Genomic DNA, 24,802 nt, shown 5'->3' with positions numbered 1-24,802 from the left:
CTGCGGTGTTGCAGAAGACTCTGAGTCCCTTGAACTGCAAGGAGATCACACCACTACATTCCAAAGGAAATCAGTCCTGAACATTCACTGGAAAGACTGATGCTGTAGCTGAGGCTCCAGTAATTTGGCCGCCTCATGCAAAGAACTGACTGACCAGAAAAGACCCTGATGCTGGGAAAAATTGAGGGCAGGAGGAGAAGGGGACAACAGAGGATGAGATTGTTGTATGGCATCACAGACTTGGTGGACATGAGTTTGACCAGGCTCCAGATGTTGGTTTTGGAGAGCGAAGCCTGGTGTGCTGCAGTCAATGGGGTTGCAAAGAACGGGACATGACTGAGGGACTGAATGAGCTGACTGATAGGTGTAATTGATTCTTTTTGGTGTACAGTAGAACAAAATTATAAAACAGTTGTATTCCAACTAGAACTTTTTAAAAAGATTTCTTTTTATAATCTAGAAATTCTTACAGTTTGAATCAACCATTAATAATATGGGTGGAAAATGTGCTAAGCTTTTATGCCAATTTATTTTAAAATTCTATGAGGTAATTGAATATATTAATGTAGTTTAGCATTTTAGAATAAGGACGAATACACTTGAGATATTTAATATGAAATCATATAAGGAAAAGAAAAACTTTGAAGTCAACCTGAGATGTGCATTCTTTCATTTTCATGAGGTTTTGCTTTCTGCAGTGAAAAATTACTCGAATTTGTAATTTGTTTAGAAGGTCCTATCTCTAGCTCCCAGTGGATAAGAAGTTATAAATCAGAAAACAAAAACCTGTCCCCAGTATTCCTAGAAGTTTAGCAGTTTGTCTACCACTTCACGCAGACATTTTTGTCTAGAGGTAGAAAGAAACTTTAAAAGGACTGTCATACAGTTCCTCATAAATGGCACAGTTTTCCTAGGAGCCCCAAGAAATGGAAGAGCAACCAATGAATGCAGTTTGTCACAAGCCAAGAGGAACTTTTAGTTCACACTGTGATGGAGAAAAGTAATCACTGGAGATGAATTCATGCATGATTTAAGGGAGAGAATGGGGCAGCTGATACATTTCTATGACAGTAGCAGAAATAAACCCAGGTTTTCCAAAACCATTTCCACTGAGGGAGATCTTCCAGAACCACCTGACAAAGGATGACTTCCTCACTGCTCCTTGGACCTCTCATCTGAGTCCGTTCATACCTACTGGGTATATGTCTGTTGTCTCCATTGTCCTTATACTCCTGGGATCATTCAATTGCTCCAGAAAGGAGACCAGGTCCAGCTGAGAGACCACAAGACCTGTTCATCAGAGAAAGGAATATTAGTGTTCTTAGAGATTCATCTGTGTCCAATCCTGTATGTATTCAGGTGAGACAGGAATGCATGGGAGAATGTTACTAAAGCCTAGAGAATGATCTCCCCAAATCCTTTATTCAAAGCACCTATACAACACTAATAAATACATAACAATCAGATCCTGAGAATTTGGTCAAGTACTGCTAAGCCAAAAGTAAGTGTGTAAATGTGAGATTAAGAGAGGGTGCAACTATTTAACACCACAGAACTTAAACAATTACCACTAACCTAGAATGAAGGAGGCAGAGTACATCAAGGAAGAAAAAGCTTACCAGCATAACGAATCATCATGAAGCTTTTCTTTCTAAACTCACAGATACTCATTTCCCCCTAGAAAGCAGACATCTGAAACTACTGTGGGACGCAGAAAATTTCAGGAGACATTCTAGAAATGAAGGAACCAAAACCTAGTGGGTGGGTAAGCTATTCTGGAAGGAAGTTGTCCTCACCCAAGGAGGCCAGGTTCCCATAGTTCTCTAACATCACGTCCCTGTACAATTCCCGCTGACCGAGGGCCAGGCATTCCCACTCCTCTTGATTAAAATCTATGGCCACATCCCAGAATGTCAGTCGTCCCTGAAATGCAAAGTACAGATGCCATGTGGCCGTGGGAAGACTTCCTTATGTGAACCAAGATGGAAACAGCAAGTTCAGAAACCTGGTTTTCCTTTAGGAGAGTGCCTGCTATTACACAAGAATATAATTTTTACACAGAAATATTTTCACCGTATTTTTAACCCCAAGAAAAGAGGAGAGAGATGATCCCCAAAATAAAATATAAAATAAATGTTGGCATATTTATTTTTGAGTATTGTACTCATGTGATACAGGATAAACTGAGTATCCAAAAAAAAAAAAAAAAACTGGAAATATTCTTAAAAAACACATTCCAATCCAAACATTCTGGAGTGGGACCAATATGCCACATTTTTAACAAGCTTATTTGAACTAGTAATGTTGAAAATTCCGTTCCATGAATGACCATTTTGAAGAGCTATGAGGTAGAATAGTAAGGAAAGAATTCATACTTAACTTTGAACTTCAAGTGTTCTACAGATTTTACAGGTCTCATAGTAGTAACCTTGGTAGCAAGAATTATTTTATCTATTTAGCATCTACTATATAAAGGAGATCAATCCTGGGTGTTCATTGGAAGGACTGATGCTAAAGCTGAAACTGCAATACTTTGGCTAACTCATGCGATGAGTTGACTCACTGGAAAAGACTCTGATGCTGGGAAAGGTTGGGGGCGGGAGGAGAAGGGGACGACAGAGAATGAGATGGCTGGATGACATCACCGACTCTATGGACATGAGTTTGAGTGAACTCCGGGAGTTGGTGATGGACAGGGAGGCATGGTGTGCTGTGATTCATGGGATCGCGGAGAGTCAGACACGACTGAGCGACTGAACTAAACTGAACTGAACTGATACATGCAGGTCAGGAAGCAACAGTTAGAACTGGATATGGAACAACAGACTGGTTCCAAATAGGAAAAGGACTATGTCAAGGCTGTATATTGTCACCCTGCTTATTTAACTTATATGCGGAGTACATCATGAGGATCCCTGGGCTGGAGGAAGCACAAGCTGGAATCAAGGTTGCCGGGAGAAATATCAATAACCTCAGATATGCAAATGACACCACCCTTTTGGCAGAAAGTGAAGAGGAACAAACGAGCCTCTTAATGAAAGTGAAAGAGAAAAGTAAAAAAGTTGGCTTTAAGCTCAACATTTTGAAAACTAAGATCATGGCATCTGGTCCCATCACTTCATGGGAGATAGATGGGCAAACAGTGGAAAGAGTGTCAGACTTTATTTTTTGAAGTTCCAAAATCACTGCAGATGCTGATTGCAGCCATGAAAGTCAAAGACGCTTACTCCTTGGAGTAAGTTATGCCAACCTAGATAGCATATTAAAAAGCAGAGACATTACTTTGCCTACCAAGGTCTGTCTAGTCAAGGCTATGGTTTTTCCAGTGGTCATGTATGAATGTGAAAGTTGGACTGTGAAGAAAGCTGATCGCCAAAGAATTGATGCTTTTGAACTGTGGTGTTGGAGAAGACTCTCGAAGGATTCCCTTGGACTGCAAAGAGATCCAACCAGTCCATTCTGAAGGAGATCAATCCAGAGTGTACATTGGAAGGACTGATGCTGAAGCTGAAACTCCCATACTTTGGCCACCTCATGGGAAGAGTTGACTCATTGGAAAAGACCCGGATGCTGGGAGGAATTGGGGGCAGGAGGAGAAGCGGATGACAGAGGATGAGATGGCTGGATGGCATCACCAACTCGATGGACATGAGTTTGAGTAAACTCTGGGAGTTGGTGATGGACAGGGAGGCCTGGCGTGCTGCGATTCACGGGGTCACAAAGAGTCAGACACGACTGAGCAACTGAACCGAACTGATACACCTTTCTGACAGTTTTTCAGAGTCTTGAATGTGCAACAGAAATAATTTAAAATCAATAACGTTGCTCTTGCATCCTTTGGAAAATATTTTAACAAACATTCTTTAAATGGCAGAGCTGAAATTTTACATCAGTTTATGGACTCTCAGTTCAGTTCAGTTCAGTCGCTCAGTCGTGTCCGACTCTCCGCGACCCCATGAATCACAGCACGCCAGGCCTCCCTGTCCATCACCAACTCCCGGAGTTCACTCAAACTCATGTCCACAGAGTCGGTGATGCCATCCAGCCATCTCATTCTCCGTCGTCCCCTTCTCCTTCCGCCCCCAACCCTTCCCAGCATCAGAGACTTTTCCAGTGAGTCAACTCGTCGCATGAGGTGGCCAAAGTATTGGAGTTTCAGCTTTAGCATCAGTCCCTCCAATGAACATCCAGGATTGATCTCCTTTAGAATGGACTGGTTGGATCTCCTTGCAGTATAAGGGACTCTCAAGAGTCTTCTCCAACACCACAGTTCAAAAGCATCGATTCTTCGGCGATCAGCTTTCTTCACAGTCCAACTCTCACATCCATACATGACCACGGGAAAAACCATTGCCTTGACTAGACGGACCTTGGTTGGCAAAGTAATGTCTCTGCTTTTTAATATACTATCAAGGTTGGTCATAACTTTCCTTCCAAGGAGCAAGCGTCTTTTAATTTCATGGCTGCAATCAGCATCTGCAGTGATTTTGGAGCCCAAAAAAACAAAGTCTGACACTGTTTCCACTGTTTTTCCATCCATTTCCCATGAAGTGATGGGACCAGATGCCATGATCTTTGTTTTCTGAATGTTGAGCTTCAAGCCAACCTTTTCACTCTCCTCTTTCACTTTCATCTCTAGACTGTAATAAAACACAGACAAATATACAGAAACAACTCTACTGAAAGTTTACAGAAATTTCTGTATTCCTAAATAGTACTAAAAGCAAGAAAAATGTTTGCCACTCAGTCGTGTCCTATTCTTTGCAACCCCAGGGACTGTAGCCTGCCAGGCTCCTCATGGGATTCTCCAGGCAAGAATACTGGAATGGGTAGCCATCCCCTTCTCCAGGGACCCTTTCTAAAGATAGAAAAAAAAAAAAACTTCATACATGGGAATCTCACAGAAGCACCTGAACCAGTGAACATCCAACATCATGGGGTAAGAAGTACATGGAAAAATGTATTATCACTGCCAGGTATCTTGGCAACATTATGAAAACCATGATCTCTATCTATTATGAAAAATAATAATTTTATGCTAATTCCGCTGCATATATTCCTCCCATGATCTGTAACCTAATAGTATATGTAATAGTTTTTCTTCTTGAAGCAGGATAGTCTCTGGTATTTTTTGATTTCTGAAAATTTTCTAAGAAATTCTGGACTGCTGAGTTCATTCTATTTATCAGGGCAGTTTTAAAACTCCTGTTCTATAGACCTGAATTGCATCTACACGTGAACTCATCACAGCATTTCCTTATTTCCCTCGGATCCCAACACAAACCACATTCCAATGGGAATCTCAGATACCAGTGACCCCCATGTTCATTTCTCACAAAGGGAAGTCACTGATTCTTCTTGAGAATTCATCATGGTCTGTAGAAAGCCAGGATAGAATGAAGAAAAGGCTGTGGGACACAAGGGAGAAGCAGTCTAAAGAGCCAGTCTTCACTTTTATAAGAAAAAAAGAAAAAAGAAGAAGCTGATAACAACAAATCCCCAGGGGGAAAAACCGGAATCAGAGAAGTAAAGGTTTGCAGCTTCTCAGGCATCAGAAGGAAAAGCAGACACAGCCCCAGACCCGGGACAGGACGTTTACCTGAGAAGCTGCCATTTCCTCCTCTTCTTCCTCCTGCTCTGCGTCTTCTTTGGGGATGTTAAGTCCCAAAACAGCGTACATGCTGAGAAAATATCTCTAAAGGCATGCACACAGCTCTTTCTTTCACCTTCAACTGCTGCAGTGAAAAAGAGGAGAACCTCTTGTTTCTCTCTCCCTTTTCCGAGCTCTTTTCTGACTTCCTCTGTCCCTGAGCTGTAGTGGGTAATCAAGATTTCGCTGATATGCTAATCACATCCTGGGGCTGGTGCTCACTTTCCCCACTCTCTTTGCAGACCACCCCTAGAGTTCTCTCTTTTCGCGTTGGAGACAGGAGGCCCCAGAACAATTCACAAGAGGTAATGGACCCAACTTTTGAGCTACCTGACTCAGAGGGTTTTTGAAACTATGCAGGAGGCAGACCTGCTTCCAGAAGCCTTGAGCTGGAGGCCTCAGCTCTCCCTGCCCCGGAGCTCTGGAGGGTTGAGAGCAGAATCTTCTAGAAATAAAGAATGTCAGCCTGATTCCCTGGGGAGGGGCTCTTTTTAGGATGGGTGTTTCCCTGCTAGGCTAGTGCCTGTGCCTTTGGGGGAGGGAAGAGTAGGGGTGAGTATTTGGTGGGAATCACCTGGGGGCCCTGGGTTCCAGCAAGGCTTTGCTCTCAGATTTCTATGAAAGGTGGCCTGAGTCCTTAGTTTTGGTTTGGTTTTTTTTTGTTACTCCCCTCTGTATCCTGGGGACAAAGGTTTTCACAAAATGATTTGCACTGTGAATACCTCTCTGCAGGTGAGGGGCCTCCTACTTCAAGACCAGGGGCCTGGAGGTGTTTCCATCACAGCTTTCTTTAAAAATAAACCAGTGGCAGCAGTGGACATTGGGTTAACAGTGTATATGGGCAGGGACAGATGCCTTTGAAAATGATGCCCTAAAATCTATCTGGTGACCAACAAAGGAAATAATGTTCAGTGTTAGGTCATAAGTGAACTTACCCATAAATTAACGCATGAAACAGATTATCTGGTGGCTCAGATAGTAGAGTCTGCCTGCATGTGGGAGACCCGAGTTTGATCCCTGGGTCTGGAAGATCCCCTGGAGAAGAAAATGGCAACCCTCTCCAGTATTTTTGCCTGGAAAATCCCTTGGACCGAGGAGCCTGGCAGGCTACAGTCCATGGAATCGCAAAGAATCAGACACGATGGAGTACATAAGAACATTTACCTACACCAGAATGCCATGCTGTAAAAATCTTACTTTTTGTAGCATTTTCAGATGGGCTTCCTTCGCACAGTAAAATGCATGGAATGATCGTCCATGTATTTTATACCTTGAAAGCTTAATATAAAAAAGTTTAAAATCTACATCTGCACCACGAGTCCTGCTCATTAAATAGGTTCACCAATAACATTTTCTAGATTCCATATATATATATGTTAACAGAATATTTTCACAAATATAGAGAACAGACCTGTGGACACAGCCGGAGAATGAGAGGGGACCAGTTGAGAGAATAGCCTTGACATGTATTCACCACAGTGTGTGAAACAGGTAGCAAGAGGGAAGCTGCTGTGCAGCTCAGAGAGCTCAGCTCGGTGCTCCGTGATGGCTAGAGGGGTGAGATGGAGATCGTGGGCGGGAGGCTCAGGAGAGAGTGGGTATGCATATGCTTATGGCTGATTGATGAAGTTGTACAGCAGAATCTGACACAACATTGTAAAGCAATTATTTTCCAAAAAATATATATACATCTCAAAAGGAAAAACAAAACAGAACCGATTAATAACCCAGTGCTTAAGAATCCATCTGACAGGGCAAGGAACCTGGGCTTCATCGTGGGCCAGGAATACTCCACATGCTTTGGGGAGACTAAGCCTGTGCGCCACAACTGCTGAGCCTGGGTGGGGCAACTTGCTCTTTTTGATGCGCAAGAGGCAAATGAAAGATGCTCACCATCGCTAAATAATAAGAAATGCACAACCAAACTGCAGTGATGTATCACCTCATGCCAGTCAGAATAACAACTAGCAAAAAGCCCACTGATAATATCATAAACGCTGGAGAGGCCTGGAGATCAGGGAACCTCCTACATGGCTGGACGGAATGTAAACTGCTGCAGTCACATGGGAGGACAGTGTGGAAGTTCCTTAAAAAACATAGCCTCCTGACATTTAAGGAAATGAATTCCAAGAAGAGTAGACAGAATAGATTAACTGACAAATGTATAAGATTTGCAGTTTTCAGTAAATCATCTGCAATTCTGAAGTGCCCAGGTGTGGTCTAGCATTTTTAAATTCTTTGAGTAAATGTGTATTAATGCACACACTCACATGTTCCTTTGCAGTTTCTCACTGCATGTGTATCTTCAGACACATATTTATCGTATTCAATGTGTGTTATATAAATTATATAACATATATTCTTTCAGATATTTATACATTGCATTCAATGTATGTCAAAGTCATGAGAAACATGACTGGCCAAATATGGCATAGCTGATAGTTTCATTGAGTTGGACAAGGCTGTGCTCCATGTGACCAGTTTGGTTAGTTTCATTTGAAGGGCAGGGTCAGAATAGAACATGTGGTTTTCACAGGAAGGGCTGCGAGTTCTGAAGAAAAGAATAAAACTAAAAACACCTTGTTTGATTCTGTGTTCCTGAATCCCTGCTGTGTCAGTGGCTGTAGAGGATTGAGTTTTACCTGTTGAGATCCTCCCTCTGTGTGGGGCTGTATTACAGGGACCTCGGTGTGTTTTTTTAAGTATTTTCAACACTCAGGGGTCACGTCCCAAGACTCATCTTGCCTGAGAAGGAAGCCCAGAGGAAGAGGAAAGCAAGGAGTCAGAAATGACTCGTTCTGAGAGAAGAGGTATAGTCCTTTTGTTTGTTTGTTCTGTCTCTCTTTCCTGAAATGCTGTTTCTTTGGACTTCATAAGCTTCTTAACTTCTGAATGGGTTTATTTGGACTTACCCATAGTCATCATTCCAAGGGACCCATTGCCCTCCTGGCACATCCGTGTGACAGGAAACAGAGTATTGCCAGCCAAAGAAACTCACTCAAGCTTTTAAGTCCTGAGTTTTTATTGGGGTTTAGCTACATAGGTGTGGTTGATATCATCTCCAGCATTCTCCCCTCCTTAGAGGTTGGGCTAATAAGCCCACCTGGCTCAAAGCCCCAAACCTCTAGTCACTTCATTGGTCTTTGGGAAATGGCCACCCTCACAACCTGAGTGTAAGAATGCACCGCGGCAAGACAGAAAGAGCGCCAGAGGGGTGATCAAGAGGCTTTATTGGGCAATCGCTCTCGGGCAGAACTCCCAGGTGCGAGCAGGGAAGAGCGGGAGTCTGCAACTTGTGGGAAGGGAGGCGGCACTTTTATACCCCGGTGACTGAGGATGTGACAGGCCTTTTCCATATACGGTAAGGATCGGACCCTGAGGTGCTGGATGGTCTATATGGCCTCGTGTAGGTTTTTAATTGGCCTGCGTCTTGGCGACTCTGTGTCCATCAGTCTGCCTGGCAACGGGCTGTTGATTGGTGGATGGCTGGCTCCGGGACCTTCTGGCGGGGGCCTCTTGCTGGCGCTCTCCGTGCTTTCTGCCCGCGGTCGGCGTGACCTTTCACTGAATCACCCCATTATTATACTGGGGGCCCACCATAAGTCATCTTGTTAGCATAAATTATCAGGGCCCACGGAGAGTAATAAAGCCACTGCAGTCACTAAGGAAATTTCAAGAGTGAAAAAACTTAAATTCCAAGAGTAGTTTAAAAACTTCCAGAACCTGGGGACCAAAGCCTGTGAAATTCTTTTTTTTTTTTTTTTTTTAGTTTTAGTATTTATTTAGTTTTGGTTATACTGGGATTTTGCTGATGGGCTTGGGCTTTCTCTATTGTGATTAGGAGGCGCTACTATGTTGTGTGGAGCTCTGGCTCTAAGGCACGGGTTCAGTGGTTGTATTAATAACTGGCAGGCTCTGGAGCAGGTGGGCTTCAGTAGTTGTGGCACACCAGCTTAGTTGCTCCGAGGCTTGTGGGATCTTCCCTGATCAGGGATGGAAGCTATGTCCCCTTCATTGACAGGTAGATTTCTACCCACTGGAGCATCAAGCAAGTCCCTAAATTATTTATTACACAATGTTGAAACCTTAATGTTTCCTTTATGCCCTTTGATTTTTTTTCCCCCTCTGATTTTTGATATTACCTTGGAATACCTCACCTGTTACATGCTTACAAAATATTTGTTGTGTTTAAACCTTCTATTTTATTGTTCAAAATAATGTCTAAGTCTCTCTTTAGATGGGCTTCTTTGGCTACCTTGTAAGCTATTTTGCTTCATTAATTTTGAAATTTCAGCTAGTCTATACAGTGGTAGCTCCATCTGTAATTTGGCAGGTTCCCTCTATTTAGGTGTTTTTTGTTTTTTGAATTCAAAATTATGCTGGCTCCCCTAGATACAGCTGAGTCTTATATTTGAAATATCCATGTTTGTTTTGAGTTTGAATTGTTCTGAATTTGCAGTCACTGAAGTCTTTATGTCACTACATCTTCCATGTAAAACTTGTGATTTTCAGACTTTATGTGCTTCAGTAAAGGTTTACAGTTTCTTTACATCGGTCTGGAAATGTGTTCTAAATAGGTGTCATGGTATATTTGCTAATAAAATGTAGAGTGTTTCTCATATTGTGTTTTTAAAGAGGAAAAATTGTTTTCAGTGAACCCAGGTGGCTCAGTGGTAAAGAATACGCCTACCGACGCAGGAGACCTGGGTTTGATGCTTGGGTTGGAAAGGAAATGGCAACCTGGAGAAGGAAATGGCAACCCCCTCCAGTATTCTTGCCTGGGAAATCCCATGGACAGAGATGTCTGGATGGCTGCAGTCCATGGGGTCGCAAAGAGTTGGACATGATTGATGTGACTTAGCATGCTTTCATGCACAATTTGTAAATGTTTGTCTTACCATAAATCCTAAAATACACTTGAGTTTAAAAAAAAAAAAGTGGATTGAAAATGTTTCTTCCTAAAGATCTGTTACTTATGGAAGGTTGTTTCCCCTTAAGTGTGTTTATGTGTGCATCTGTGCATGCAGGCAGAAACCTAGGGTTTATACAAAAGCCATCATCATTTCATGAATATGTTTATTTATTCTAACCTTTGAAAATTGTTCTTACATATTTTCCATGGCCATAGATTGTTTCCTTTTAGTGAAATGAAGATACAGTTCCATTTTAGTATATGTATACATGAAAATGTTCAAATGATTTGATTGATTATTTTTCTTGTTTTTTGTGTTCTTCACAATTATAAAAACTTCTGTGAACTTTCTTTAGAGTTGTCTCTGTGTATTTGTCCGTGTATTATTAGTTAACGTTTAGAGTACATAAAGGCAAATAAATTTAAACTGTGTATGGAATGTTTGCTATATATTTGCAGAAAGGTGGAACAACATTATTGATTTTAAATTGTTTCTGTTGCACATCCAAGACTCTGTAAAAACTATCAGAAAGATATATAGTATATAGTAAATAGTTAAAATGATTGTTGCTACTGAGGATGCTATCTTATTAGAACTGTAAAATTTGTAAAAACACTTGAAATTCAAAAGTAAGTATGAATGCTTACATTACTTATTATTACAAGTACTTATTATAAGTACTTATTGTGTGTCATTACTGTTCAAAACGGTCATTCATGGAGCAGAATTTTCAACATTACTAGTTAAAAGAAGCTTGTTGAAAATACTAAGAAAAAAAATAAGCTTGTTGAAATAACTGGCACATTTGCCCACTCACGAACTCTTGGATCAGAGTATGCTTTTTAAAAATATTACCTGGTTCCTTGATAGATAATTCATCCTGTGTCATACAAATACAACACTCAAAAAGAAATATGCCAGAAATTCCTTGGTGGCCTAGTGCTTAGGACTTGGGGCTTTCACTGCGGGGTCCCAGGTTCGTTCCCTGGTCAGGGAACTAAGATCCCACAAGCCAGGTGGTGTGGCCAAAAAAAAAAAAAAAAAAAGCCAATGTCGTTCTGATTATTTTATCATTTGTCTTCCAGATCAGAATAGTTTCTGAAATGGTTTGTGGGTCCCATCTCGTCATTTCTTGGGTTTGAAATGGTAGAAAATATTGTTGTGTAAAAAGTATACACCAAACACTCTCCTATATCGAAACCAGTTCTGTGAGCTTGCTTTTGTCATCTTGGGATACATTAGGAAGTCTTCTCACAGCCACATGTCATCTGTACTTTGTATTTCCGGGACAGCTGATGTTCCAGGATGTGACCATAGATTTCACTCGAGGAGTGGGTTGCCTGGACCTCAGTCGTGGGAAGTGTACAGGGACTTGATGTTAGAGAACTATAGGAACTTGGCCACTTTGGTTGAGGATAACTTCCTTCCAGAATCTCTTATCTACTCTCAAGGTTTTGGTTCCTGCATTTCTAGACTGTATCTTGGCGTCTTCTGCTTCTTTTAATAGCGTTTCAGATCCCTGCTTTCTATGGGAAAATGGAAAATTATGAATTTTTCCATGAAGACTTCATGATGATTTAAATTTTTTTCTTCCTTAATGTAGTCTGCCTACATCTAGGTTAGTGCTAATTCTATAAGTTCTGATATAAAATGGTGTCACTCTCCTCTTCAAATCAAATTTCCACTACTTCCTTTTGCCTTGTAGTATGTGACCAGAATGTCAGGATCTGATTTTCGTGTATTAGTGTTGTATGCTGCTGCTGCTGCTAAGTCGCTTCAGTCGTGTCCGAGTCTGTGCGACCCCATAGACAGCAGCCCACCAGGCTCCCCCGTCCCTGGGATTCTCCAGGCAAGAACACTGGAGTGGGTTGCCATTTCCTTCTCCAATGCATGAAGGTGAAAAGTGAAAGTGAAGTCGCTCAGTCGTCTCTGACTCTTAGCAACTCCATGGACTGTAGCCCACCAGGTTCCTCCATCCATGGGCTTTTTCCAGGCAAGGGTACTGAAATGGGTTGCCATTGCCTTCTCCCTAGTGTTGTATAGGTGCTTTCACTAAAGCATTTGGGGAAATCTTTTTCTAGGCTGTCTTAACATTCTACCATGCATTCTCTTCTCACCTGGATACGTATTAGATTGGAAAGTGAAGAATCTCTAGCAAAACAAATATTCCATTCTCTGATGAACAGGTCTTGTGGTCTCTAGGTGGACCTGGTCACGTTTCTGGAGCAAATGAAGGGTCCCAGGAGTATAAGGAGAATGCAGACAATGGCCATGTACCCAGGTAGGTGTGAATGGATTGAGCCGATGACTCAGGTGAGAGGGCCAAGCATCAGTGAGGAAGTCATTCTTCGTCATGTGTTTTCAGAAGATCTGCTCCATTGGAAATGATTTTGGAAAAGTCTGGATTTATTTCTGTTTCTGTCATAGACGGCTATCACCTGCTGCCTTCTTCCTGCTAAACTATGATGAAATTTTGTCTGGTGATTACCTTTCTCTTTCACAGTGAGAACTAAAATGCTCTTCTTGGCTTGTGACAACCTTCATGAACTGGTTGCTGTTTCATTTCTTGAGAGTCCTAATAAAACTGTGCACATTTCTGAGTAACTATGATGTTCCATTTATCAAATATCAAGTCTTTCTATAAAGATACTCATGTTGGAGAGAAGACGTATATTTGTAGTGAATATGGTAAAGTTTCTAATCAATCTTCAGGACTTACTCAACAGCAGACTATTCAGAATCCACAGAAAGAAAACAAGTGTAAGAAATGTATAAAAGTCTTTACTCACTCATCCAATCTGAGTAGATATTGGATAATTCATACAGATTGGAAACCTTTCAAATGTTGGTAAAGCCTTTAAGAGTTCACATCTTAGACACCATCAATGAATCCATACTGGCCAGAAATCTTATAAACTTATAAATCTAAGGAATGTGTTAAAGTGTTTATCTATTGCTCAAATCTTAATCAACATCAGCAAATTCATACTGGGGAGAAACCTTATAAATGTACAAAGTGTGGCAAAGTCTTTTATCAGAATTCAAATCCTACTTAACATCAGCGAATTCATACTGGAGATGTAACTTACAAATGTACAGAATGTGGCAAAACCTTCACCAATAGCTCAGGTCTTCCCCAACTTCAGAGAATTCATACTGGGGAGAAACCATGCAAATGCAAACAATGTGGCAAAGCCTTAGCCGGAGTTCAAATTTTTCTAAACATCAGCCAATTCATATGGAGAGAAACCTTACAAATGTAAGCAACGTGGCGAAGCCTTTAGTCAGAGCAGTGATCTCACTCAACACCTGAGAGCACACACTGGAGAGAAGCCCTAGTTGTCGGGAGCCGGCATGAGAGACCCCGTCCATGACAAGGTCTTGGCTGGAGGAGCTGGCACGCAAGGCTGTCCAGACCTTCGGGGATTTCTCTGGGCCGCCCCATCATCTACTCCCGGGCCTCCATCTTTTCTTCTTCTGATGCTTGGTAGTCTTCTATGCTTTCTAAGAATTCTTCTGACTGCTGCTCAGATATCCCCCTTGAAACCTTTGCACGGCAGCGATACAGTCCCTGTGGGTGCATGGGTCCCTATAAGCAGGCCAGGGATGAGGGAAATATTTTTACACAGAACATCCTACCCCTTCTGGCCCCGTTGGGGCTGTAAATGTCAATTTAGAATTTGGAATGCTCACGACTGCACAAAGCACCCCCGGCATAAAACTAAGTCTGCTAACAACAGGCCTAGACACTCCACAAGCAAAAGTAAATACAGAGCCCTTCAGGAGTTTAGAAGGGCCCCTTCGGGTGAGATCTGGAGTGAGCTCATGAGACCCTTGGCCCTCAGGGTCACACACCAGTGCTTGCTGCTGTGTCTCCCTGCCCCCTGTCTATGGTGTGCCTGGGTTACACTAGAAAGTAAACATCGAGATAAGGTAGATATGAGAATAAGTAAACATATAGTATTAGTGTGGAAAATTGTCTCTGCAGATGTTTGGGGGTAGAGCCCAAAATCAGATCCCATGCTATAATCTTATCAAGACATTCCCTCCTCCGTAGAATTATTGTTTTTAGAGTATATAAGCACTTATGTAGAAAATAAACTAGTGCTGATTCTGCATGAAATGTTCCCTTGGAATCTCTAATTTTCTTGAAGAGATCTCGTTTTTCCTATTCTGCTATTTTCCTCTATTTCTTTGCATTGATCACTGAGGAAGGCTTTCTTGTCTCTCCTTGCTATTCTTTGGAACTCTGCATTCAGATGCTTATATCTTTCCTTTTCTCCTTTGCTTTTCACTTCTCTTCTTTTCACAGCTATTTGTAAGGCCTCCTCAGACAGCCATTTCGCTTTTTTGCATTTCTTTTCCATGGGGATGGTCTTGGTCCCTGTGTCCTGTACAATGTCACGAACCTCTGTCCAGAGTTCATCAGGCACTCTATCTATTAGATCTAGTCCCTTAAATCTATTTCTCACTTCCACTGTATAATCATAAGGGATTTGATTTAGGTCATATCTGAATGCTCTAGTGGTTTTCCCTGCTTTCTTCAATTTAAGTCTCAATTTGGCAATAAGGAGTTCATGATCTGAACCACAGTCAGCTCCTGGTCTTGTTTTTGCTAAGTGTATACAGCTACTCCATCTTTGGCTGCAAATAATATAATCAGTCTGATTTCGGTGTTGACCATCTGGTGATGTCCATGTGTAGAGTCTTCTCTTGTGTTGTTGGAAGAGGGTGTTTGCTATGAGCAGTGCGTTCTCTTGGCAAACCTCTATTAGCCTTTGCCCTGCTTCATTCCGTGCTCCAAGGCCAAATTTGCCTGTTACTCCAGGTGTTTCTTGATTTCCTACTTTTGCATTCCAGTCGCCTATAATGAAAAGGACATCTTTTTTGGGTGTTAGTTCTAAAAGGTCTTGTAGGTCTTCATAGAACCGTTCAACTTTGGCTTCCTCAGAGTTACTGGTTGGGGCATAGTGTAATAGTGAATGGTTTGCCTTGGAAATGAACAGAAATAATTCTGTCGTTTGTAAGATTGCATCCAAGTACTGCATTTCAGACTCTTTTGTTGACCATGATGGCTACTCCATCAGGCAAACATTTAATGCAAAGATGGGCTCGATAAAGGACAGAAATGGTGTGGACCTAACAGAAGCAGAAGATATTAAGAAGAGGTGGCAAGAATACACAGAAGAAGTGTACAAAAAAGATCTTCACGACCAAGATAGTCATGATAACGTGATCACTGACCTAGAGCCAGACATCTTGGAATGTAAAGTCAAGTGGGCCTTAGAAAGCATCACTACGAACAAAGCTAGTGGAGGTGATGGAATTCCAGTTGAGCTATTTCAAATCCTGAGAGATGATGCTGTGAAAGTGCTGCACTCAATATGCCAGCAAATTTGGAAAACTCAGCAGTGGCCACAGGACTGGAAAAGGTCAGTCTTCATCCCAATCCCAAAGAAAGGCAATGCCAAAGAATGCTCAAAGTACCGCACAATTGCACTCATCTCCCACGCTAGTAACGTCATGCTCAAAATTCTCCAAGCCAGGCTTCAGCAATATGTGAACCCTGAACTCCCAGATGTGCAAGCAGGTTTTAGAAAAGGCAGAGGCACCAGAGATCAAATTGCCAACATCCGCTGGATCATGGAGAAAGCAAGAGAGTTCCAGAAAACCATCTCTTTCTGCTTCATTGACTATGCCAAAATCTTTGACAGTGTGGATCACAATAAACCGTGAAACATTCTGAAAGAGATGGGAATACCATACCACCTGACCTGCTTCTTGAGAAACCTGTATGCAGGTCAGGTAGCAAGAGTCAGAACTGTACATGGAACAACAGACTGGTTCCAAAGGGGAAAAGGAGTACATCAAGGCTGTATATTGTCACCCTGCTTATTTAACTTATATGCAGAGTACATCATGAGGAACGCTGGGTTGGAAGAAGCATGAGCTGGAATCACGGTTGCTGGGAGAAATATCAATAACCTCAGATATGCAGATGACACCACCCTTATGGCAGAAAGTGAAGAGGAAAAAAGCCTCTTGATGAAAGTGAAAGAGGAGAGTGAAAAGGTTGGCTTGAAGCTCAACATTCAGAAAATGAAGATGATGGCATCTGGTCCCATAACTTTATGGGAAATAGATGGAAAAACAGTGGAAACAGTGTCAGACTTTATTTTGGGGGGCTCCAAAATCACTGCACATGGCGATATCAGCCATGAAATTAAAAGACGCTTACTCCTTCGAAAGAAAGTTATGACCAACCTAGATAGTCTATTAAAAACGAGAGACATTACTTTGCCAACCAAAGTCCGTCTAGTCAAGGCTATGGTTTTTCCAGTGGTCATGTACAGATGTGAGAGTTGGACTGTGAAGAAAGCTGAGTGCCGAAGAATTGATGCTTTTGAACTGTGGTGCTGGAGAAGACTCTTGAGAATCCCTTGGACTGCAAGGAGATCCAACCAGTCCATTCTAAAGGAGATCAATCCTGGGTGTTCATTGGAAGGACTGATGCTAAAGCTGAAACTCCAATACTTTGGCCACCTTATGCTACGAGTTGACTCACTGGAAAAGACTCTGATGCTGGGAAAGGTTGGGGGTGGGAGGAGAAGGGGACAACAGAGAATGAGATGGCTGGATGGCATCACCGAGTCTATGGACATGAGTTTGAGTGAACTCCGGGAGTTGGTGATGGACAGGGAGGCCTGGCGTGCTGTGATTCATGGGGTTGCAGAGAGTCGGACACGAATGAGCAACTGAACTGAACTGAACTATTCTGCACCCAACCAAGCCTCGACTCTCTTTCTTTTCTTCGCCGACGCCGTTCATCCTGAGGGTATCCCTGGACTCTGCCTAGGCGGGACCCCGGCACCTAGTAAAGAAACAAGTGATGAAACAAGGTTTGTCCTAAATACACATCAGAAAGCATGAGAGTTTATACAAGAAACATATGGAAATAATGTGACAAACATTTACAAAAGTATTTCATCAAAACACAAATCTAAATACATACCAGAGACTAAAAACTAGCAAGGATTTCGTCAGTCCTGTTTTCTGAACTTCCTCTGAAGGAGAATTATTATGGAGAGTAATGCATAGTTAAAACACATACAATGTGAATATGTTAGTTGGGGTCACAGGATGAAGGGTTGATGGTTAGAAAGTTACAATTATTAGCAATGCATCCTGTTTATAATGACATGATTTGAGATTATTTGAGAATGAATGTAATTCAACAATGAAATCCCTATGGTGCTTCATTTTTAGTGTGTATGCAAACGTAGATTTTTTTTTTATGGTTTGTACTTGAGAGATAAGAGAAACCCTTCTATATTGTGTTACAACCATTTCTATCTATTCTCCATTACACAATGGAACCGGAATGTAAAATGTACAATGAACATCCTAATGCAGGTGTTTGTCATTGATGTCATATATCCCAAGAGGTCACCGTGATGTAAGTGGTCATGGACTCTTTGCATGTATTAAAGTACAACAGAGGTTGGTTCTAAATTTTCAATAGTTATAAGACTTAATTTGTGAAGATAACACAATGACAGTTCGCTAAAATATTGTTGTATCATTATAACATCAACACAAGTCATGAATATTAGTTGACAATATTGAAATACATCTTCTGTGATAACCTAGAAATGTATGGTAAACCCTTCCTAGAAATGGCATGTAATTAGTGTGTTTGCTAAGTGTTTGCTAACCTCTGTAGTGTAAACCATAGTAGGCACAATTTTCATATTATTATATCGGAAAAATAAGTCTTTCCCTATGATTGTAGTCTGTATTTTAATTAAGGGTCCACAGTTCAGTTCAGTCTCTCAGTCGTGTCCGATTCTCTGCGACCCCATGAATCACAGCACACCAGGCCTCTCTGTCCATCACCAACTCCCGAAGTTCACTCAATCTCATGCCCATCGAGTTGGTGATGCCATCCAGTCATCTCATTCTCTGTCGTCCCCTTCTCCTCCTACCCCCAATCCCTCCCAGCATCAGAGTCTTCTCCAGTGAGTCAACTCTTCCCGTGAGGTGGCCGAAGAACTGGAGTTTCAGCTTTAGCATCAGACCTTCCAGTGAACACCCAGGACTGATCTCCTTTAGAATGGACCGGTTGGATCTCCTTGCAGTCCAAGGGACTCTCAACAGTCTTCTCCAACACCACAGTTCAAAAGCATCAATTCTTTGGCGATCAGCTTTCTTCACAGTCCAACTATCACATCCATATATGACCACTGGAAAAACCATAGCCTTGACTTGACAGACCTTGGTTGGGAAAGGAATTTCTCTGCTTTTTAATATGCTATCAAGGTTGGTCATAACTTCCTTCCAAGGAGTAAGCGTCTTTTAATTTCATGGCTGCAATCGGCATGTGCAGTGATTTGGAGCCCAAAAAAATAAAGTCTGACACAGTTTGCACTGTTTCCCCATCTATTTGCCATGAAGTGATAAGACCAGATGCCATGGTCTTAGTTTTCAGAATATTGAGCTTTAAGCCAACTTTTTCACTCTGCTTTTTCACTTTCATCGAGAGGCTTTTTAGTTCCTCTTCACTTTATGTCATAAGGGTGGTATCATCTGCATAGCTGAGGTTATTGATATTTTCCCCAGCAATCTTGACTCCAGCTTGTGCTTCTTCCAGCCCTGCGTTCCTCATGATGTACTCTGCATATAAGTTAAATGAGCAGGGTGACAATATACAGCCTTGACGTACTCCTTTTCCTCTTTGAAACCAGTCTGTTGTTCCATGTCCAGTTCTAACTGTTGCTTCCTGACCTGCATACAGGTTTCTCAAGAGGCATGTTAAATGGTATGGTATTCCCATCTGTTTCAGAATTTGCCACAGTTTATTGTAAGCCACACATTCAAAGGTTTTGGCACAGTCAGTAAAGCACAAATCGATGTTTTCTGGAACTCTCTTGCTTTTTTGACAATCCGGCAGATGTTTGCAACATGATCTCTGTTTCCTCTGCCTTTTCTAAAACCAGCTTGAACATGTGGAAGTTCACAGTTCACGTATTGCTGAAACTTGACTTGGAGAATTTTGAGCATCACTTTACTAGCATATGCTGCTGCTGCTGCTGCTGCTAAGTCACTTCAGTCGTGTCCGACTCTGTGTGACCCCATAGACGGAAGCCCACCAGGCTCCCCCGTCCCTGGGATTCTCCAGGCAAGAACACTGAAGTGGGTTGCCATTTCCTTCTCCAATGTGTGAAAGTAAAAAGTGGAAGTGAAGTCGCTCAGTCGTGTCCGACCCTTAGCGACCCCATGGACTACAGCCTACCAGGCTGCTCCATCCATGGGATTTTCTAGGCAATAGTACTGGAGTGGTTTGCCATTGCCTTCTCCGACTAGCATATGAGATGAGTGCAATTGTGCAGTAGTTTGAGCATCCCTTGGCATTGCCTTTCTTTGGGATTGGAATGAAAACTGACCTTTTCCATTCCTGTGGCCACTGCTGAGTTTTCCAAATGTCCTGGCATATTGAGTGCAGCACTTTCACAGCATCATCTTTCAGGATTTGGAATAGCTCAACTGGAATTCCATCACCTCACTAGCTTTGTTTGTAGTGATTCTTTCTAAGGCCCACTTGACTTCACATTCCAGGATGTCTGGCTCTAGGTGAGTGATCACACCATCGTGATTATCTTGGTCGTGAAGATATTTTTTGTACAGTTTTGTGTATTCTTGCCACCTCTTCTTAATATCTTCTGCTTCTGTTAGGTCCATACCATTTCTGTCCTTTATCGAGCCCATCTTTGCATGAAATGTTCCTTGGTATCTCTGATTTTTTGAAGAGATCTCTAGTCTTTCCTTTTCTGTTGTTTCCCTCTATTTCTTTGCATTGATCGCTGAGGAAGGCTTTCTTATCTCTCCTTGCTATTCTTTGTAACTGTGCATTCAGATGCTTACATCTTCCCTTTTCTCCTTTGCTTTTCTCGCTGTTTGTAACGCCTCCCCACATAGCCATTTTGCTTTTTTGCATTTCTTTTCCATGGGGATGGTCTTGATCCCTGTCTCCTGTACAATGTCACGAACCTCCGTCCATAGTTCATCAGGCACTCTATCTTGTCTCAGTTCAGTTCAGTCGCTCAGTCGTGTCCGACTCTTTAAGACCCCATGAATCACAGCAAGCCAGGCCTCTCTGTCCATCACCAACTCCCCGAGTTCGCTCAAACTCATGTCCATCAAGACGGTGATGCCATCCAGCCATCTCATTCTCTGTCATCCCCGTCTCCTCCCACCCCCAATGCCTCCCAGCATCAGACTCTTTTCCAGTGAGTCAACTCCTCGCATGAGGTGGCCAAAGTACTGGAGTTTCAGCTTTAGCATCAGTCCTTCCAATGAACACCCAGGATTGATCTCCTTTAGAATGGACTGGTTGGATCTCCTTGCAGTCCAAGGGACTCTCAACAGTCTTCTCCAACACCACAGTTCAAAAGCATCAATTCTTCGGCGATCAGCTTTCTTCACAGTCCAACTCCTACATCCATACATGACCACTGGAAAAACCATAGCCTTGAATGGACAGAGCTTGGATGGGAAACGAATGTCTCTGCTTTTTAATATGCTATCTAGGTTGGTCATAACTTTCCTTCCAAGGAGTAAGCGTCTTTTAATTTCATGGCTGCAATCAGCATGTGCAGTGATTTTGGAGCCCCCAAAAAATAAAGTCTGACACTGTTTCCACTGTTTCCCCATCTATTTCCCATGAAGTGATGGGACCAGATGTCATGATTGTCTAGAGAAGCATTAAATCCTTTCATGGTTACATCAGATCCTCATGATTAGCAACAAACCTTTTGTAAAATGAGTGCTTAATGGCATTGAACTCCCCGTTCACCAAAACCTTATACATTGACCTTCCCCTACTGCCACTTTGGAGCAGTCCCTCAGAGTTATATGAAATTCTGCCTCCCAGGCTGAAGTCCTCATTTTGCCCCAATTCAGTCCAGTCGCTTAGTCGTGTCCCACTCTTTGCAACCCATGGACCGCAGCACCCCAGGCTTTCCTGTCCATCACCAACTCGTAGAGCGTCCTCACGCTCATATCCATTGAGTTGGTGATGCCATTCAACCATCTCATCGTGCCTTCAATGTTACCCAGTATCAGGGTCTTTTCCAGTGAATCCTTTCTTTGCATCAGGTGGCCGAAACATTGGAGTTTCAGCTTCAGCAAGAAGAAAGTGAAAAAGAACTAAAGAGCCTCCTGATGAAAGTGAAAGAGAAAACTGAAAAAGTTGGCTTAAAGCTCAACATTGAGAAACCTAAAATCATGGCATCTAGTCCCATCACTTCATGGCAAATAGATGGGGAAACAATGGAAACATTTTGCCCCAAATAAAAGTTAACTTGCAGATCTCAAGTTGGTCCTCTTTCTACTCAACACTAGAATCAGAGTGTTTTCCAGTGAGTTGGCTCATTGTTAGATGGCCAAGGTGTTGGACCTTCAGCCTCAGGATGAGTCCTTCCAATGAATATTCAGGGATGATTTCCTTTAAGATTGACTGGTTTGCTCTCCTTGAAGCCCAAGGGACTCTCAGAAGTCTCCTCCAGCACCACAATTAGAAAACATCCATTCTTTGGTGCTCAGCCTTACTTATGGTCTCACTGTTTCATCCATACACGACCAGGAGAAAACCCATAGCTTTTGGCAAAGTGATGTCTCTGCTTTTTAATATGCTGTCTAGGATTTTCATAGCTTTTCTTCCAAGGAGCAAGTGTCTTTTAATGTCATGGCTTCAGTAACCATCCACAGTGATGTCGGAGCCCCACGAAAGTAATACTGTCACTGTTTCACTTTCCCCCATCTATTTGCCATGATATGATGGGACTGGATGCCACGATCTTAGTTTTTCTGAATGTTGAGTTTTAAGCCAGCTTTTTCACTTTCTTCTTGCACCCCTATCAAGAGCTTCTTTAGTTCCTCTTTGCTTTCTTCCATTAGAGTGGTATCATCTGCATATCTGAGATTGTTGACATTTGTCAAGGAAATCTTGACTCTACCACTAAAGAAAGTGACAGTTGGTTGCACAATCCTGTCCCACACTTTGCAACCCCATGGACTGTAGCCCACTAGGCTCCTATGTCCATGGGATTCTCCTGTTGTAGCCACGCATTCCGGGAAGCAAACTCACTCAGATGGACAATGCGGATAGTGAAGTGCAGTTTATGACACCGGCAGGCCCAAGGCAGAGTCTCCTCTTAGCCAAGGACCCCGACCAGCATTTGTGAAAATCTTTTATACCCCCTGTGTACGTGTCTGAACCCACCACTCCGAATTCTTTGAGACTTACATACACCAAGCAAGATACAATCCCAGTAACCGCATTATTCACGTGCTGTGTGCTCATTGCTCATGTGCTCAAACAGGCAAACAGTTAGCCAATAATCAATAAGCCCGAGGTTACACTCTGATAGATACAGAACAATTTATGGCCTGTCTGGAGGAAGGGGTGATTAGTGTATGTTTTCTCTTAAGCGATGAGTAATCTAGTTACGAGCTCCGAGGTTCCCCTGTCTGGACAGGGTCTTATCCGTCTGTTGTCGTTTTCATAGGCACTAAACACCGAGTTCAGAGTCCATTGTAAAGGTGACCGCGCATGATCAGCATGAACAGGCCTAAGGTGGAGTCCAGGCCCTATGAATTCCTTCTTCACTCCAGGCAAGAATACTGGAATGGGTTGTCATTCCCTTCTCCAAGGGATCTTCCTGACCCAGGAATTGAACCCCGGTTCCCTGCAATGGCAACCCACTCCAGTATTCTTGCCTGGAGAATCCCATGGATGGAGGAGCCTGGTGGGCTACAGTCCACGGGGTCGCAAAGAGTCGGACACGACTGAGCGACTTCACTTTCCCTTTACCTGCAGTGCAGGCAGATTCTTTACCAAGTGAGCCACTAGGAAAGCCCTACTACTAAAAAGCCTTTTGTAAATGCAAGTCTCTGAGCCCAGGTGAAACAAAGCCAGCTATTCAGAAGGTATTGGCTATTTCCTACTCCTTAACTTCCAGGGGGAGGGATGGGGGGCTGTGTGAGAGGAGTCCAGCTGCCTCATCTACCATCACTTATAGAAAACAAGGAATTAGGATGTAAACAATCGAGGAAGCAGGATTACTTCTGGATATCTAGATGCCTGTGAAAGAAATTATTTCAATAAGCGTGGACACTTGAATCTTACCATACAGAGAAGATCACTAAATCTCTTCATGTGAGGGATCTTTTTCTTAATTATTGTAACCTTTAATAATCAGAAAGTGAAGAGGAACTCAAAGGCCTGTTGATGAAAGTAAAAGAGGAGAGTGGAAAGGTTGGCTTGAAGCTCAACATTCAGAAAACAAAGATCATGGCATCTGGTCCCATCAGTACTTGGGGAATAGATGGGGAAACAGTGGAAACCGTGTCAGACTTTATTTTTTTTGGGCTCCAAAATCACTGCGGATGGTGATTGCAGCCATGAAATTAAAAGACGCTTACTCCTTGGAAGGAAAGTTATGACCAACCTAGATAGCATATTAAAAAGCAGAGACATTACTTTGCCAACCAAGGTCCGTCTAGTCAAGACTATGGTTTTTCCTGTGGTCATGTATGGATGTGAGAGTTATACTGTGAAGAAAGGTGATCGCCGAAGAATTGATGCTTTTGAAATGTGGTGCTGGGGAAGACTGTTGAGAGTCCCTTGGACTGCAAGGAGATCCAACCGGTCCATTCTAGAGATCAGTCCTGGGTGTTCATTGGAAGGACTTATGCTAAAGCTGAAACTCCAATACTTTGGCCACCTCATACAACGAGTAGACTCTCTGGAAGACTCTGATGCTGGGAGCGATTCTGGGTGGGAGGAGACGGGGACGACAGAATGAGATGGCAGGATGGCATCACCGACTCGATAGACATGAGTTTGAGTGAACTCCGGGAGTTGGTGATGGACAGGGAGGCCTTTTGTGTTTTGGTTCATGGGGTCACTAAGAGTCGGACACGACTGAGCGACTGAACTGAACTGAACTTAATGATCAGATTACCTGCCCCTTGCTGCAAGCTTGTATATAGTTTGTCTCCTCCCCTGACTCCTCAGAGTCAGCTGTCTCAAGATCAACTGACATACTGTCTTCCGGGCTCAAGACCTAACATTCCCACCAAATAAAACCTAATTCTCAACTTTGAGCTCACATTTGTTTTCCAGCTGAGCGTTATATCACTTAATACTTAACACAGATCATTATTTCCTTTGTTGGTC

The 24,802-nt window shown here is 42.6% G+C and overlaps 1 protein-coding gene across 1 annotated transcript in view; it reads left to right on the top strand.

Annotated features, from left to right (window-relative positions):
• Nucleotides 1–24,802, top strand: part of LOC148774286 (uncharacterized) — a 69,844-nt gene that overhangs the window by 34,242 nt on the left and 10,800 nt on the right. The window contains exons 3-5 of the mRNA XM_088830477.1: nucleotides 4,774–4,939; nucleotides 5,893–5,955; nucleotides 8,370–12,844. The gene's annotated coding sequence lies outside the window, so the exon portion shown is untranslated. The remainder of the gene's footprint in view (nucleotides 1–4,773; nucleotides 4,940–5,892; nucleotides 5,956–8,369; nucleotides 12,845–24,802) is intronic.

The sequence above is a fragment of the Moschus berezovskii genome, chromosome 22, assembly GCF_049115385.1.
Source record: "Moschus berezovskii isolate FMDL1 chromosome 22, NW_MosBer_1.0, whole genome shotgun sequence".
NCBI classification, from domain to species: domain Eukaryota; kingdom Metazoa; phylum Chordata; class Mammalia; order Artiodactyla; family Moschidae; genus Moschus; species Moschus berezovskii.
The sequence above is the reverse complement of the archived record's forward strand: the minus strand, read 5'-3'. Positions and strand labels throughout refer to the sequence as shown.